General features: G+C 35.6%; 1 protein-coding gene across 4 annotated transcripts in view; it reads right to left on the bottom strand.

The window, feature by feature from the left end:
- Window positions 1-13,709, bottom strand: part of LOC139122446 (heparan-alpha-glucosaminide N-acetyltransferase-like) — a 381,449-nt gene that overhangs the window by 84,255 nt on the left and 283,485 nt on the right. The gene's annotated exons all lie outside the window — the stretch shown is intronic.

Here is a 13,709-nt window from a genome sequence, read left to right as displayed (position 1 = left end):
ACAATCAATTCTGTAGATAGAAAGCTTGTATCACTTTACTGGGGCTACAGATAGTAGATTACATCAACTGTATGATGTTGCATCATGGGCAGTAATCATGAAGTGGAATGCCACTGTAAATACTCTGTGTACATCATAATCTAAAACCTCATTGTAGAAAAGGGTGACATCTACATTTGTGATTATTTGAAGGGAGATTATGATTAGATACCACAGTCGCGCGCTTTTAATTTGCAAATCCATGCGCCATGGCTTTGTGCTTATGCATGCCAACAATTGGCCATGTACACAGATGCAGCTGTGCAATGCATCTCCGTGACCCATGCTTAACTCAACCAATGCAGGGGGTTTCCAGCGTTACTCATTTCTACTGAAGCCCTGCAAAACTCTATGAGCGGTTATGAAAAAGCAGTTAAGAAGAAGATTTTTTACCAAAATTGCCTTGTTTTTGTGCTAATTTGCATATTTTCAACAATATCAAAAAATTAAAAAAGTAATTTCTCATAATCATATTTTGCATCTACACAACAAACATTGAATCAGTAAGTACTGCGGTTCTCAAGATATTTGAGTGGACGGACGCCTCACAAACGGACATACATGCATACTTACATACATACATACATACATACATACATACAGACTGACGCACAGTAAGTGAGGCTACCCACAATTCCCCTTGATTTGTTCACTCAGACATTTTTTGCTAAAGGCTTTTTCAATTTTATCAGTTTCTTAACAATTTTTAACTTACGATTTAAGTTCAGGATTATTTGCTAAGACTATGTTCCAAAATCATTGATTTATATATGTTTAAAATTCAAGAGTAAATTGAATGAGAAGTCGATGTTTGGCGGTGCTAAAAATTGCACACTTGTCAAGATAAAGTTATCAGTAACTAAGATGGTCTCATCATACCGCCTGTCAGACATGCAAATTTCCTTTGTTACGAACATTAAAAAAAATCAATACCCTTTCTTTTACCAACACAGATGCAACTTATTCCCTTAGTTTCCTTGAAAATATTGTGTATGGCTGTCAAAAATCTATGTCAACAAAATTACAAAATTGCAATCTCCTCTGCAGAAAAGGGGTTGATCTTCTCATTATTCACAGTGAGAAATCAGAAAATTATGATGATCAGAACTATGTTGCCAGAATTTTGAAATAGGGACCAAGTTGTTCTGTGTACAGAAGAAATTTGCTTTAGTTCAGTGAGTGATCTCCGTGTGTACAGATCATGGAGAATTGTGGATAGCCTCACTTACTGTGTGACGCCGGACGTCGGATGGAAACCCATCCCAATGGCTTCTATAGACTATCGTCTACAATAGCTAAAAATCTATAGACAATATTGCATATTGCAATATGTCACTTTAAAGAGGAATAAATTGCCCTCTAATGATGCTGAACAAGTCAGGTAATGTTAAAAAAGCTTAGCAGATGACTTACAACTTCTACTAGAACAAGCGACCTAACGGCCAATATAGCTCCGCTGTGTTATGTAGAGAATAACTATTTTTGACACGTGTTGACGAAGAAGGTGGAAATCTTTGATAGCTCATTTCAGTGGCCAGAAAAAAGTTGCAAAAATAGCTGTAAAAATACAAAATTGAGGATTTTATCATATTGAAAATATCACAATAAAATAATCCATATGAAAATGTCAACCAAAGCTATCTGACCTGTTGTTTTTTGAGAATCAATTTTTCTAACCAAAAATGGCAAAAATTGCCCCCAAAATACAAAATTGCAGATTTCATCAGCATTTCAATATATCACATTAAGTTCATCCGTAGGAATCTGTATACCAAATTTCAAAGCTATCAGACAAGTTGATTTGGAGAAACATTTTTTGACCAAAAAAGGCAAAAATTGCCCCAAAAATACAAAATTGCAGATTTCATCATAATTTCAATATATGTCATTTAGTTCATCTGTAGGAATCTGTATTACTAATTTCCAAGCTATCAGACCAGTACTTGACAAACACATTTTTTGACCAAAAATGGCAAAAATTGCCCCAAAAATACAAAAATAGCGTCAATGACACTTTGCTCACATTTTGTTACATGTTGCAAGCAAGAATGAGTGTATACACAATATTTAACACGCTTCTATGTACCTTAGCTTGTGATATTCATAGTCAAGTGCATTTGAACAAATTTTGATGCACCGTCCATTGAAGTATGAAATGGTTGGCAACTTGCAGATGTTGATCACATAGACTTACACAATACCATGCAACCTAGCACATCATAACTAGTGATAAAATCAGCAATACCAAACTAAAGGTGTCCCTTATAATATTGTAATGCATAAAATTAATGTGGACAATATTTGGTCTCTCTACGGTCTATGGTTGCACTATTGAAGACTAAGGTAAGATGTAATAATGGGCATTCCTCAGCTTCTTGTGTTAATGAAGTCCCAAACTGCCACCAAGGTAAACAAGCATTGCAGTGTCAAAGACAAATTGGGAAATTTCCAAAATACAAACATGTATCAATAAGCCTGAAGCATCAGATATGTACATCTGTTTTAAAGCTATTCTAACCAAATTTCAAAGCATCAAACCAGGGATCTGTAATTGTATAGAATCCATTACTTGACTTACACAGCAAAACAATTCGATAAATATTCAACATGACAATGGGGAAAAAAACAAAATCCTTTCAAACCAAAGTTGGAACATTTTTTTTACACAAAATTGACATATTTACATTCCCAGTTGTAAGAGTTGGCAACTTATAATCTGACTTAGTTGGATTAAGCAGCAAAGTTTACTGACTATACAGATGACACTTATTATGAATGTACTTATATTATCCTGCATCTTGAAAATGAAAGATTGGCTGTTTACAAGATCTGTATACCTTAACTTCTTTTAGATTCACTCATAGTGACTTCAATGCAACACTTTTTGCACAATATGGTATGTTAGCTACCTTGCTAAGACAATCTGACCAATGTTTATTGAGATTTCCACCAAGTTTTCACTTTTGTTGCTCATTAGCATTTTTAGTAACGTTGACTTCATTGAGGTATGTAAGGGTGCCAGAAATCGACAAGTGCGAGGCCAAAGTGAGGGCCAGCACAATCAAAGTGCGAGCGAATGTGAGGGCTTGAAGTGAGGGCTGAAAATTTTTTTCCAGTTGGTGCCATTAGAATCATTGTGATAAGGTCAGGGTTTTCACCTGGTAGACTTCCAAGGTATCGTAAGAGTGCTTGGTATATTGCTTTGACTACCATAGATTTGCCAACTCCTGCTCCACCTGTCAGAAACAGACATAACTGAGCATCTTTAGTTTTTACCCAGTTGAGAATATGATAAAATATTTCTTTCTGTTTCTCATTTAGTTTCCTTACAAGATTATGGAAATCCTGCTTGTTCATTCTGGGTGGGTTGCTGTAAATCCTCAATGCATGGCTTATTAACAGCAATACGTAGGTCTTGACCAATATCATAATTTGAATGTTCAGGTTTGTCTGGATTGAAAGATGCATAGCCATTGTTTTCAATTGAACCCTGGTTAGCATCTTGTTCATCATTGTGTATTGCATTAGGTGCTACTGTACTCACAGCATTATTTTGTTCAGCGTTTTCATTCTGCAGATTCTCTATTGCTTGCTGGAGAACTTCAGCATTATGTTGGTATTGACATCTCTTTGCATCTATGTCTGCCTTCAACTGCATATATTTCTCTTGATATGAATCACAATTCTCAATGAGTTCACTTTCAGATTTCCAAGGATGAAACAGCATTAATAGTTCTCTGTAATGATTCTCAGGTTCTTTGCTTTGTGGAAGTTAACATATCTAATTACTTTACATTTTTGACGTTTTTTGTAGATCAGTCCACCAACTTTGTATGAAACATGAGACTCAGATGATGGTTGTACAAGTTCATCATCAACATTGTCATCATAGTGGTTTTTTGATTATGTTTTGTGTCATCTTTGTGGAAGTCAAACCAAGCTGCAAAATCTGCCAGGCACCATGCCAAGAGAGGTTTGGGCAACGTTGGTACTTTTTAATGAGACTGTCAGTTTCTATGTCAGTTGATTCTGGAGGCATTCCTTGAATTTCACAGAGTGGTTTCAACAAAATTGTGCGACTGTCTGGTGGTGATGTATTAATAAACACAAAATCACGTGTAGCACGGCGCAGTGACATTTGAAGTACCAAATATACAGCTTCTTGAGCACTCACTTCTACATGGTTAAGAAACTTATTTCCAATATGTCTAACTTTGTCTTTGATATCTTTATTACCTTCTCTTGCTTCCTTGGTGGCACGCTCTAGTAGGTTACTCATACCTCGCTTACTTATGTATGACACAATGTACATCGCACATGCATATGGGTCTAGAATAAACTGAATATCCATATTTGCTCTCCAAGCTTGTAGTAATGTTAAATTGTAACTATTAATTCTGATATCATTTGGTGTTCTCTTGAGAAAAACCTTGTCAGTTGCAAGTGATGAGCGAATAGCATCAATGTATGTTTGCTCATCAAGTTTGAGTTTGGACAGAAATTCCTCAAATGTGATATCATCACCCATACACATATTGTCCAATTCCGCCTTTATTTTGACATAGTGGTCTTTCAGTTAATTTTGTGTTTCCTCTGGACAATCAGATTCAAGAGGAGTCAGTATCATTGTTTTTGGCATTGGTGGCAATGGGAAGCCAAATCTACAGACACATTGTCCCTTCTTTTTGCAGGTTTTGGCATGTCTATGTAGTTGCAGGTTGATCAGATTTTGCAGTGTCTCATCATCAGAATTCATTAAATTTTGACAAGAGATGTATCTGTCAATGAAGTCAGTGATTGTATCATTATCATCTTTATCATACTGTGGAGCATCTTTGATCCATACCAGCATATGAATATGTGGTGATCCTCTCTGTTGAAACTCAACTCGATAAAAGCTATCTGCTATTTCACCAATAGGATGAAGAGAACTCTCTAAGAAATCATGAAGAAATCATTGTACAGAATAGTCAAAATGTCTTGCACAAGTCACAGGATCAGACTGAATCAATTCACATTTGTCTTTCCAAGTCATTTGACTAATCTCTTCATCAGTGTATAATTTGTGATGCACAGTTTGTCCAAGTATTCGTAGTAAATGATGCCATCGAGTTTCTGCAGCAGAAAATGAGAGGAAAAATGTGGGTAGTCCTAGCTGACGAATCATTGCAAATAAATCTCTTTTCGCTTTTTCCCAATATGGTGGTGATCCTCGGACAGTTCTCAAAATTTTGTAACCTTCATCAAGATGCAACACATTTTGTACTTGCTCATGAGATTGGAAAGAAGCAGCTTTCAATTGTTTGCCTTCAAATTTACATTTACGTAGAGATAATGTAGCTTTGTCTTGTATTTGCTTTACTTGTAATTTCTTAAGTTTGAAGAAAATGTTCGGCACTGATTAGCAACTCTCCTGTCTGAATGTCTTAGTTCCCATTTACATAGTGTACTGTAATGTACAGGTACTTTTGTCTTTGGTCTAGGTTGGCCAGCAAATATTGTAGGAAATGACAACTCTTCAGAATATTTATCTTGAAACAAACCCATCGGTTTATTGCGTTCCCTGGAGCATAGCAGTATGCACCATCATTGTCAATATCAGTTGTTTCAGGTGTAAGTAATGTATCAAGATTTCCTGTAGCACGGTCATCTATGTTTGTCACTTCTGTCCACTCATCATCAGATTCTGTGTCAGATGTTACATTTGTTTGCTCTGGCAAATTAGGACAGTCTTTTGTGTTACTTGTTTTATTTGTGTCATTTCAGTATTTGTTGTTCCATGTAATAGATTCTGGTGGTTCTGATCCCTATTACTTGTAATTTGTGCTTTGTTTATGTTCAGTTCACTGTCAGCATTATCTGTCGTATATGTAATAATCTTATCAGTTGTGGCAGTATGTGTTACTGAATGATCCGAGTCATTTTGATTTATACCTGTATGACTATCTGATCTGTTAGATTCATCTGTGCATTGTGTATCATCAGTTGCAATTTGTTTATCAGAGTTGTCTTGAGGTAAAAATTCTTTCGATTCTTGCTGTTTACCTTTAACTACACCAAAATGATTTGTGTGGGGTGAGATAGTGACATTTTCAGACTTGTACAGACAAGAATTTTGTACTAGCCACTGTGCAGCATCAACAACTTTCTGTGGTCTAATATTTTGCACTTGATATGCATGTTTGTAACTTTGTTTTCTTTTTAGCTTTAGTGGTATTGTTTGTGATGCATCTAATGGGGTGGCAATGTGTTAACAGTTGTAGATATATCACATGGTACGTTTACAACATTCCCTCGTAATGAAGTCTGTTGTCCTCGAGGTAGCTCTCTCAACTGCATAAATGGAATACGTAATGCAACTAGTCTTTCTTCTAATGGATGAAGTGCAAGCTCTTTTGGTAAAGTTGGAAATGACATGTTGTTATGCACTGCACATGGAGGAATGTTGCCCTTTTTCAAATATGAATAACATGTTGAGCAAAGCCATTGCACATCATTATCATCATGTGTTATCCTGAGTCTAGTTATAAGTGGTAGAGTGTCTTTGATATTGTTGTAATTAATCAAAGTTTTTCTGTACCAGAGCTGACTACAACATGCACACTTATAGTGAGGTCCATCAGAAATACTATTGTGGAAATATTCTATAAGTTCTTGCACATTCAGTTGTGTACAGTGTCTTTGGTTCTGTTTTTGCCTGTTGTCATGTAAACGTTCTTTTGCTCTGTAATTTTCATTGGTCCGTCTTTGCATCATAGCAATGGTGTTTCTTACCCTTTGTGGTAGCATTTGCTGCTTTCTCTTTTAGTCTATGAAATACATTTAATCGCTTCTTTGACTTTGAAATTTTATTTTTCAGTCTTTCTTTTTGTTTGTAGTGGGCATCAATTCGTCTATTTTTCTTGAATAAAGCGTTTCTGATTTTCTCTGTACAAATGTATGCCTCATCTAAACGTCTGTTTTTCTTTCGAATAACGTCTTTCTGTTGTTCTTTTGCTTTATATCCTTTATCTAAACGCACTGCTCTCTTTCGAATTACATCTTTCTGTTGTGCTGTTGCTTTGTATTGTTTATCTGTACGCACTGCTTTCTTTCGAATTACATCTTTCTGTTGTTCTGTTGCTTTATATTGTTCATCCAAACGCACTGCTTTCTTTCGAATTACATCTCTCTGTTGTTCTGTTGCTTTGTATTGTTTATCTGTACGTACTGCTTTCTTTCGAATTACATCTTTCTGTTGTTCTTTTGCTTTGTATTGTTTATCCAAACGCATTGTTATCTTGTACATGGCCTGATTCTGTTGTTCTGTTGTTTTATATTTTTTATCTAAGCGCACAGTTTTCTTACGAATTACATCTCTCTGTTGTTCTGTTGCTTTGTATTGTTTATCCAAACGCATTGTTTTCTTGTAAATGGCCTGATTTTGTTGTTCTTTTGCTTTATATTGTTTATCTCTGCGAATTGTTTTCTTTCGAATTAAGTCTTTCTGTTGTTTTATGTTGTGTATGGCAACGTTTAAGCTTTTTTCGTATTTGATCTTTTTCTTTCTCTGTCATTTTATAATCTTTATCTGAACGAACACATTGTTTTCGAATTTTGTCTTTCACTTGTTCATTAGCTTTGTAAGTTTCATCTATCCGCTTGGCTCTTTTTCGAAATAAATCTGCCTGTTGCTCTTGTGCTTTGTTTTCTTCATCACATCGTTTTCTTTTCTTTCTAATTAAATCGGTTTCTTTCTCATTTTGTTTGAAATTTGGATCAGCCCTCTTTTTTTGAATCCATTCTCTCTTGCACTGCTGTCTACATGTAGGAACTGTGATGGAACTTGAAATGGGTTTCAGAAAATCATAATGTCCACTGTCTGGCATGGCATTTCTATAAACAAGATGGATAATTAATGGTCCATTGATATTGCCAACAGTGTCTATGGGGTTATTTGCAGGGTCAAGATGTACTTGGATACATACATTATACACAATAGCAGCTGCAGTCAACTCAATATGACCTGCATATGTAGCTAAACCTGGTTCATGTCTGCTCATATAGTGTGCATATTCCTCTTTCGTTTGGATATGCCACCTTGCATATTCAACTTTGATTACATCTTATAATCATCCCAATGTGTAGTTAAATAATCAATAACACCAAGTCTGATTTGTATGTGGTAATCTTCAGTATTGTAGATCCCACAACTTATAGCACGATATAGACAATTGCCATCACCTCTGATTGAGACAATCTCATATTGGCTTTTTGGGAAGACCTTCGGCTCTCCATGTATAATTTCTTTGCAAGGTTTGATGCTTTTTGACTTTTCTTTTTTGTTTTCATATTTGTCAGTGTATTTCTAAAATGTCAAGTTCAATTAAATATATAATGCACGTAAATATTAAATGTTTATTGTCAATGCCTTCACTATCAATGATAGTTCAAAATACGTGCATAGGTGAACTATGAAAAGCTCAGTATTTCTAGAAAGTATTCAGAAGGTACTGTTATTGGATATTTCAGAAGAGTACTTTCAGAATGTGCTTTGGAATACAATTCAGAATAATATTCAGACACTCACTATGTGAGATAATATTCTGTATATTCTAGAACTAACAAGCTCTGCTTGTTAGTATGTATTGTCAATGTCACTGTTGGATGTTGTTGTCAAATGTCTGTGTACTAAGTGTGTGTATTCTGATTTATTTTGGCTCTTTTTTTAATTAGCAGCTGCAGTAAAGACACAGTGAATACCAGTACTGAAAAAGAAAGAAAAATATGTCAGAGATAGGTTGTCTAGCTATGATTCACTAAAATGATTTAAATTTCATATTAAATATTTGATTTTACATTCAATGCACATTATGCATTTCCTCTGCGAACAACATTCTCCCAATAGCCGCTGTAAAACTGAAATCAGATGCGATTCTTGATCAGTGTCATTATTCTAATTCAGCACAGATTTGTGCAATTCTGACATATAAATCCAATAGGAAACTAATACACCATTATCAGTTGATGTTTCAATTGCAGCTGGACTGCACAAAATTCACAATCTTTGTACAAAGTACCAACTATGTTATCATCACCACAAATATATGCATCTGAAATATCATCAGAATAATTTGCAAAATTGTTCAAAAATTTTAGAACACTGCTAAACAAATATGGACTAAAGAAATAAAAAAATACACACTAAAGATGGGCTAAATTATTGAAATGAAATAAATTATTGAAATGAAATAACATACCAGTAATAAATATGCATATGTTGAAAAACTGTGGACTACACTTCATTTTTCAACATTTTAAACTGAAATGTTTAGCCATAATTTGAACGCCACACTATGACACAGAGGGGTATAATTTTAAAATTCGTTTTACAACCGAATGAAATTCATCGACCGTCATATCTTGAACACAGAAATGCCTTGCTATATTGTGAATATTTCCGGTGGCGATAGCCCACTGTCCGTGCACCGCTGTACAATGGTCGGAAAGAAAAATGCGCCAGTTACATTTGCAACACATGGGTTATAAACGTTTGATAATTGTTGTTTATTTAGAAGTGTTAAATGTCTTTACATATTCTTTGCCCCACTTCCGCACGCTCGTATTTCTCTTGATATTGCGTTTACTGAGAAAATTTACCTCATGGCCCCTATCGACATGCCGAAGGGCATGAAAACGCTTCCGCCAATCATAGCAACGATTACGTCTTACGATATCTTGTACTATGTAATGTCGAATGTATTGGAAAGCGTGCGGAAGAACGTTCAATCTGATTGGGCATAACAAACGCCATTGTGTTTAACGGCGTGGTCTACAAGTTCTATCGAGACATTTTGGCAAGTTTCACGATATCAGTGAAAATACAAGATATAGTAATTTATTAAAGTGAAACCAGGAGGGTCATTTGTTTTCAGACTCGGTATGTTAAAATGAAAATATATCCTAGTTTGAACCATGTAAACACCACATTTCGCTTACTCCGCTATGTCCGTGACGGCACAACCTTACAGGGGCCCCCGACTCGTACTCCACAAAAGTTACGATGCCCAAAAACAACCAAAAATTCTCGCAAATCGGGTTGAACTTTCAAGTTCCACTATAAGAATCATTTCAATCGAAGTGTGGTAGAAATCAGGGGAACGGTTGTTTTTAATGCACGCCCAAGCCCTAATTGTAAAACAATGGCGTCGTCATCACGCGACTAACATTTTTCGAATGAACTCCGTGAATATTGAAAACACTATTACAGTCGATCCCTCGTAAATTCAGATACTCTTTTTAAACTAGACCATAATTAGGGCCCATACTGTATACTCGACGTGTGGTGAGATGTTGCCACACGTTTTAACACGACTTATCAGTGACGTGCTTTGGATAACCTTCGAGGCCGTTTCTTTCCGCACACAGCTTCTCACAATCTCACCTCTCATTCACTCACAGATATTATCGGTACACGCAAAGTTAACACATGCTCTAAATACGGATACAAAAATAAACCTCTTACCGAATGTCGTACTGGCTCCACTGGTGTGACTGTAGATAGACGTAGCAGGAACTGAATCTCGTAGCGACACACAGAAAGTATGGCTGCTCGATGCACGAGGTTGAAAGGCCAACGATGCTGAAGTTGGACTCAGTTTCGGATTCGGTTTCGGATTCGGTTTCGGATTCGAATAACTGAGAATAGTTTTATATGATTTATCCTCCAGAATTGGAGATTAAAGAAACTACAGAAATGGCCTTTTCTGCTTCATATCTGGACATTTTACTTGAATTTGACTCTAATGGTCACCTTTCTACTAGGCTATATGACAAGAGAGATGATTTTAACTTTAGTATCATCAATTTTCCACACCTCATAAGTAATATTCCACTCTCACCAGCTTATGGGGTATACATTTCCCAGCTTATTCGATATGCTAGAGCATGCAGTTCATATGGTGATTTTGTAGAGAGACATGGCCATCTCTCTTACAAACTATTAAATCAAAGTTACACCAGAGCAAGACTTGTCTCTACATTCAAACGCTTTTTTGGCAGGTATCGCAAGCTGGTAGATAAATACAATATCTCTTTTCGACAAATGATCACTGATGGCATCGGTGACATTGGGCCTTAGTTAGTGACCACTACCTATCTGACTTATAGATTGATATATGGCGGGTGCCACATGTGGGGCAGGATGCGCTTACTATTTTCGAAACACCTGACATCACTTCTTGGTCTTCTGGCCAGAGGTCCATATATCTTTCTTTCATGAATATGACTTTGTTTGTGTACCGTCTATTTACTGTCTGTTCTGTGCTGTTTTATGTCTATGTTTACAACTATTGTCTTGCGAATTCCGACCTACTGTCATTGGATTATGGATTGGTATGATTGCGATTATTATATTTCAAGCTTATGTTATTATTTTTTCGAAGAATATAATAACTACGGACGGACGGACAGACGGACGGACGGAGCGGACAGACGGACACACACACAGACATTGTGGCGACAAAGGACACCTTTGGTGCTTAGCACCACGGTGTCCAAAATAGCTGCAAAAATATGTAATTGAAGAAGGTATAATTTGAACATATTAAAATTAAATTAAGATCGTCCATAGGAATTATTTCTACTCAATATCAAATATAGTAGCTAAAAAGTACATTTTGTGAAACAAATTTTTTGACCAAAATGGCAAAAATTGCCCCAAAAATACAAAATTGCAGATTTCATTCTGATTTCAATGCATCATATTGAGATAAACCCTAGGAACCTGCATACCGAACATCAAAGATATCAAATGAGCAGTTTTTGAGGAGTACATTTTTTTGACCAAAAATGACAAAATTTGCCCCAAAAAATACAAAATTGTAAATTTCATATGAATTTGAACACATCACATTTTGATCATGCTTATGAACCTGCATACCAAATATCAAAGGCATCAGATGAGTAGTTTTTGGAGAAAAAAATGTTTGACCAAAAATTTGGAAAATTGCCCCAAAATTACAAACATAGATACCAACTTTCAAAGCAATCGGACAAGCAGTTTCAGAGAAAAAGATTTTTTGACTAAAAACTGAAACAAATTACCCAAACACGCAAATTTCATCCACAGTTGTACACACCTAATTTAGAATATCTAAAGGAACTTACATATCAAGTTTCAACCAAATCTGACCAACGGTTACTGAGTTTTAGCAGTTTGCAGGATTTTTCCTTTTTTTTCCTCATTTGCATATTTTTGACACTGACATGTTCATTTAACAAATTCACATATCCACCCCTGGGTGCACCATTTTATTAAATACTAAAATGCCAGCTGCTGCGGTTCAGGAGTTTTTGATCTGGACGGACTAACAGACATACATACATACTTACATACATACATACATATACACAGACGACATGTAAATGAGATGCAAATGACTGATTCACCTTATACGATAAGCTCTCTTTGGTATACCAAATGAGAGCTAAAAATTGCAGATTTTATCATAATTTCAAGATGTATCACTTAGTTCATCTGTTGAAACGTGTATACAAAATTTCAAAGCTATCAGACCTGTACTTTTTGAGAAACAAATTTTTTGACCAAAATGGCTAAAATTGCTCAAAAAATGCAAAATGGTAGATTTCATTATTTGAATATATCACATTTTGCTCAGCCCTTTAAATCTGTATACCTGTCGGAAAAGTGGTTCTGATGAAAAAAAAATTTTGACCAAAAATGACAAAAAATTGCCTTAAAAATACAAATTTGCATATTTCTGCACAACTTGAACAAATCTGAAATGGATCATCCCAAGGGACCTACGTACCAAATATCAAAGCTATCTGACCTGTACTTTTGAAGAAGACTTTTAAAGATTTTTGACCAAAAATAACACAAATTGCCTTAAAAATACAAATACGCAAATTTCACCACGATTTGAACATATCTAATTGAAGTCAACCTAAGTAAACTGCACATTAAATTTCAAAGCAATCCGACATGCTATTTCAGAGAAAAAGACTTTTTTACCAAAAACAGCAAATGCCCCAAAAATACAAATATGAAAATTTCACCATGGTTTGAACAAACTTAAGTGAGGTCACCCCCAGTGAACTGCATATGAAATTTCAAAGCAATCGGACTTGTGGTTTCAGAGGAGAAGGCAATTGTTGACGGGCGACAACGACGATGATGACGGGAAATCAGCCTATTTGATAAGCTCTGCTTCGCTAATAATGCACGTGGGTCGCAAATTTGAGATTTTGCAGTACCCTTCAAATCATGCCTTACAGTTATTGCATCCCTATATTTTTTCTGTGAAAATTCCAATTCGTATTCTAGGGATCCCAAGGCTTCTGAAAAATACAGGTTTGTTATCCTGGGGTGTATGAAGACCCACTCTAGCCCACAGCCTAATATTTCTTGACTGCTGACATTGTGTCATCCTTTGATAGGATCTAATACTTAAATACAACATCATTAAACAGACATATCTAATCTAGACCCATAAATATAGCCTAAAAATAAATACACTTGTATTAAAAACACTAACCTGATTTCAAAAGAAAACAATCATGATATGAATTTGCTAGTAAACTCTCATTGGTCCAGCAGTTGGTTTTAAAGAGCAGTCCTATAGATAGTTGTACTGTGGGTATACAACAAGACTTACCTGATAACCCCT

This window comes from Ptychodera flava, chromosome 22 (genome assembly GCF_041260155.1).
Source record: "Ptychodera flava strain L36383 chromosome 22, AS_Pfla_20210202, whole genome shotgun sequence".
In the NCBI taxonomy this organism is placed as follows: domain Eukaryota; kingdom Metazoa; phylum Hemichordata; class Enteropneusta; family Ptychoderidae; genus Ptychodera; species Ptychodera flava.
The sequence above is the reverse complement of the archived record's forward strand: the minus strand, read 5'-3'. Positions and strand labels throughout refer to the sequence as shown.